The sequence below is a fragment of the Centrocercus urophasianus genome, unplaced genomic scaffold (assembly GCF_019232065.1).
Source record: "Centrocercus urophasianus isolate 14NV4802_14NV808 unplaced genomic scaffold, USGS_Curo_1.0 seq_16, whole genome shotgun sequence".
Taxonomy (NCBI): domain Eukaryota; kingdom Metazoa; phylum Chordata; class Aves; order Galliformes; family Phasianidae; genus Centrocercus; species Centrocercus urophasianus.
Window position 1 is genome coordinate 26719377 of NW_024884711.1, and position 5147 is coordinate 26724523.

A 5147-nucleotide genomic window follows, 5' to 3' on the forward strand; every position below is an offset into this window, starting at 1 on the left:
AGCTGGAAAACATGATTGCTTTAGCAGCAGGTGTGTGGAGTGGGGTTTTGGGAACAGCCTGCCATTCCCTACACATGGGAAATACTCTCTTGAATGCTTAGTAAAAGAACAGTTACCAGGAACCCAGCAATCCCTTTTTCCTCAGCCAGACCCCTCTGCTAATCACTATTCCCCAGAAAATTTGCCTGTTTTTTTTTACTGATGCAGTTTGGTTTGGTGTCACAGAATCACAGAATAGCCAGAATTGGAAGGGACCTCAAGAATCATGAATCTCCAGCCCCCCTGCCACATGCAGGGCCACTGACCTCCCCATTTAGTACTAGACCAGGTTGCCCAGGACCCCATCCAATCTGGCCTTGAACACCCCCAGGGACGGCGCATCCACAAGCTCTCTGGGCAGCCTGTTCCAGCACCTCAGTACTCTCACAGTAAAGAACTTCCCCCTGACATCCAACCTAAATCTTGCCTCCCTCAACTTAAAACCATTTCCCCTTGTCCTGCAGTTATCTACCCTCTCAAAGAGTTGACTTCTCTCCTGTTTTTAGGCTCCCTTTAGGTATTGAAAGGCTGCAATGAGGTCACCCTGCAGCCTTTTTTTCTCCAGGCAGAACAAGCCCAGCTCCCTCAGCCTGTCTTCATAAGGGAGGTGCTCCAGCCTCTGATCATCTTCGTGGCTCCCCTCTTGACCCTCTCCAACAGCTCTCTGTCTTGTACTGGGGTCTCCAGACCTGGATGCAGTACTCCAGATGGGGCCTCACAAGAGCAGAGTAGAGGGGAACAATCACCTCCCTGTCCCTGCTGGTCGCCCCTCTTCTGATGGAGCCCAGGATACCATTTGCCTTCCTTGTTGCAAGAGCACACTGCTGGCTCATGATAAGCTTTTCATCCATCAGGACTCCCAGATCCTTCTATGCAGGGCTGCTTTCAAGGACCGCTCCTTTCAGTCTATCAGTCTAATGTGTCAGTCTACTTCATTGTGTCAGAATGATGCAAAGATGACTTGGCAAGGCAAAGAGTCTGTCTTCCATGTGTGTGGATGTGTGTGCACACGTACACATGTGTTTGTATTTCTACAAGAAGTGGCCACTGGCATAGGGGCAATATAGCCACAGATATTAAATTTACTATTTTCAAAGTTTTCAAAGTAGGACAAACATTTGGAACTGGTAACATGATCAAGAATCAATGTAATTTTCCAATTTGAGCAAAAATCTTTTATTATTTATAAGCCATGTGTGCCCAACCTTAAAATAATTCTTTTAACAGGATTTACCTTTCATCTAGGAACCAAGGAGATAGCTGAAGAAAGTTTTGATTAAAAAACATCTTAAATATTTTCAGGCTGGCAATCAGTGTTTGATATCCAAAGCCACCTGCACAGTATTAGTAGCAATTAGAAATCTCACTGTAATTAGATCTCACTTGGGACGGAACGTCAGGCAAAGTCACCTCTACTTCTGCTAATATTTATTGCTTCCATAAATAAGAATTTTATGAAGGATGCTCATTTTATATGTTGCAGGATCACAAACTTATGTATTTGTGGGAGTCTCTGTGGCGCAATCGGTTAGCGCGTTCGGCTGTTAACCGAAAGGTTGGTGGTTCGAGCCCACCCAGGGACGAGCCACTCTTTCTGGGCTGCATCAAAAGAGAAGCGGCCAGCAGCATGAGGGAGGTGGGTGTCATTATCCCTCTCTGCTCTGCTATAGTGAAGCCCTGCCTGGAGTTCTGCATCCAGGCCTAGAGTCTCCAGCACAAGAAAGATGTGGAACTTTTGTTTTGGAGAGAGTACAGAGAAGGGCCAAGATGAGGATCCTTCTGCTGGAGCACATCTATACTGACAGGCTGAGGGAGCGGGGCTGGCTGAATCTGGAGAAGAGAAAGCTCCAGGGAGACTACATTATGGCCTTCTAATACTTAAAGGGAGCTTATAAGCAGGAGGGAAATTAACTTTTTACACAGGTAAATAGCGATAGGGCAAGGGGCAACAGTTTTAAAGAAGGGAAATTTAAATTAAATGTTAGGGGAATATTTTTCACTGAGAGAAAGATGAGGCACTAGAATTAGTTTCCCAGAGAGGTTGTGGACTCCCACTTCTGGATATGTTCAAGGGGAGATGTGTGGTCCCCACACCTTTATGGCTTTCTGTATCATGTCAGGTGGTATGGAATAACACTGGGCCTAATTCAGGCCACCTGTCTTGGCTCTGCCTTGCCTCCCCCACTGCTGTGTTATAAAGTCAGTGGTGCTTCAGCTGCTCAGCATTAACCAAGATATCATTGTGATACTAATGGTGTACCAGCTGAAACCTGGATAATATTTCTTTTGTAGTGTTTATACAGCTTTGAAAGTCTGTATTATGGAATTTAAAAAATGTATGTACGTCATTGATGAAGACCAGGTAATGTCATTTTGGTACTGTTTTGCTCTTCTTTAAGGAAGCCTTGAATGAGAGTGTGTTAAGTGAACGCTTTTTTTTTTTTTCTTATTCTTGTTTCTTTTTCCTGATTGAATACTTTGAAAATAGAGTCATTTGTGTGCCAATGTCAGCTGGTCTACTATACTGAGTAGGATTCAGAAAGTGATTCTCAGGGTGGATTTAAAAGTATTGCTCTCTTATGGAATAAACTGGGGTATTGTATTGTTTTGTTTCTAAAGCAGTTACTGTTCTGACTGTAGGTGCTAATGTAAAATTTAGTGAGAAGTCTATTAACTTGTAATCTGATTTCTTTATTAATTTCTCTAATACACTCAATAAAACCTTATGTAAGAACACAACTAGTGAGGAAGGAATTGCACAAAGTTCAGATTATTATTATTATTTTTTTAATGTTATAGTATCAGAGATGATTCTTGTTTACAGAAACACTGGAAATGATTGTTTAAACTGCCTTACTTTGTTCTACCCTTGACATTCCTGAGAAATAGGGCTATGGGATTAGGACCATTTTGAGTCCTGCAATGAGATAATTATGAAACTGCCAGGAATAGGAAATAGTGGTTTGCTTTTTGTAATGAGTATCCATAAAAGCATTATAGCCTTAAGATACTTCTAACTGGAGTTTTGCTTTTCACTTTGTGTGAAGGAGCTTGTCATGGCACACAATCATGTTGCCCAGGGCTATGATAGCCCCCTGGCTGTTGGTGGCAGTTCTAATTCAAGGAAAGAGCGGACAGACTGTTTGGCTAAGTTCTTCCAACTGCCATGTGTGGCAGCTTTGTTCTTGATAATGCATGTAACTAAAGACCCAGCCTGCTCAGCAGCTTTTATAAGATTTCAGTAGGCATAATCACAATGATAAGCTATACCTTACCTGTCCCTAGAACTGTAGCTATTCCTGATATTTTGACTAAATTTGTTTGCTCAGGACAGTGCTGAGTGGCAGCTGCTGTAAACAGTGTTATGATTGAGGAACTATGGCACTCTACCATGCTTCAGGTGTAGCAGTAATAATATCTTTTCTGAAATAAAATCTTTTAAAATATCTTCTAGGAATTTGATGACTGCAAAGATGGACATAAAAAAATTACAGAGTATCTCATGGAGAAGAGCAAATGGGAAATCTGCTCAGAAAACTTAGTTAGGAGTTGTAGCACAAATGCTAAGTCATGGCTTGAACCAGTGATTGAGCACCTCGGGGGGAGGCAGGACCAACCCAGGGGAGCTCAGGTGTATGCAGTGTATGGGAAGGGATGCAGCCAGAATCCACCCATTCCGAGATCTTGTTTAAGTGTTGGCAGTGGAGGCAAGGGTATCTTGCTGGAGATCTGTGTGTACTTAAGTCATTATGAAGGTGAGCAGTAGCTTTCTTTTATTTCTGTGCCCATAGCTGTTACCTTTGAGCAAATCTTCTCTTTTTTTTAAGAACCAGCTATAGTTCTAGGCATACCACATATATGATGGATGTATCTGACAGCATAACAATTTGTTTTGTTGTTAGCCTGAAGTTAATAATAAATCTGCTTGTTTAAGAAATACAGTAGTTGAAAACCTTGGTGCCAGTCACAGTATCACAGCACGCTTCTCATTGGAGAGAGGTGAAAGATGTATATGAGCTACAAACCATAGAGGCAGCTAGCATCCACAATTTTCTCTGGAGAGAAACAAGCAGGCAAGAAGTGGTAACACTTATTATTTATTGTCTTGAGAAATTCTTAACTTACCATCTGTGTCACCTTCTCTTTCACATTAATTTTTCTCATTTGATAGCATGGTGAATTTATATTGTCAGTTCCATACATGCATATTGCAGATCTTATGGTATCTTTTATCACTAGATCGATGCACGCTGTTGTATGATTAGGATTCGTCGTCTTATGCTTTCATTTTTATATCTGATTATATGTTGGCTTTTTATTATAGTGATTTTTATGCCTTCAATCCATTAGACATCTTAATATCCTTGGAGTTTACTAAACATTGTCCAAGCAAGTGTACTCAAAGGTTAACGTTTAAGTTGTATAATAATAGATAATTAAAGAATTCATGTGGTCCTATTCTTCATATATCCTCTCTTCTACTTTCTGTCTCTGTGAACTTGTGATTTGTTACTCATTTTGTATCATTAGTTTTCTGTTAAGTTACTTGTGTTTAAAGTATTTTAACCCATTTTCTATCTTATTATGCATTGCTTCTTAATACTGGTATGGTCTAGATATTATATATCTACTTCATATGTTGAGTTCTGAAGAAATAGTTCACTTATCTGTAACTCCTCCTTAGAAAGGGAAGAAAAGGGGGGTGAATAACTTATCATTAACTGTTCATATCTTTAAAGAGCGCATTCTCCCCTCTGCTTTTCCACAAATATTCCTTCAGCATTTTCTTGGAAAGGAGAAATGGAAATAAAAATACTTGGGACTATTTCTTGATTGGTTCCATTCTATGAAACTTCAGAAGGCTATTCTGCAGCCTACTTCTTGAAGTTCTTGGGACACAAAATATACCCAAACTACTGCTGTCTTCAGGGAAACAAACCATCTTTTCTACCTATAACTGATGATTTGTGGAGGAAAGGAATTAAAATTTTGTCCTGTAGTTTAGCATTTTACCTTCTGGCTTTTTTTCATTTATTTTCTTTGCTTACAATGCTTTTTCCCTGGTGTGTGTGTGGGGGGGGGGGGGGGGGGGGGGGGGGGGGGGGGGG

The 5147-nt window shown here is 40.9% G+C and overlaps 1 non-coding gene across 1 annotated transcript; it reads left to right on the top strand.

The window, feature by feature from the left end:
* Positions 1-1548: 1548 nt before the first annotated feature.
* TRNAN-GUU lies at positions 1549-1622 on the top strand. Its single transcript has one exon. It is a non-coding gene; the product is annotated as a tRNA-Asn (tRNA).
* Positions 1623-5147: the final 3525 nt, after the last annotated feature.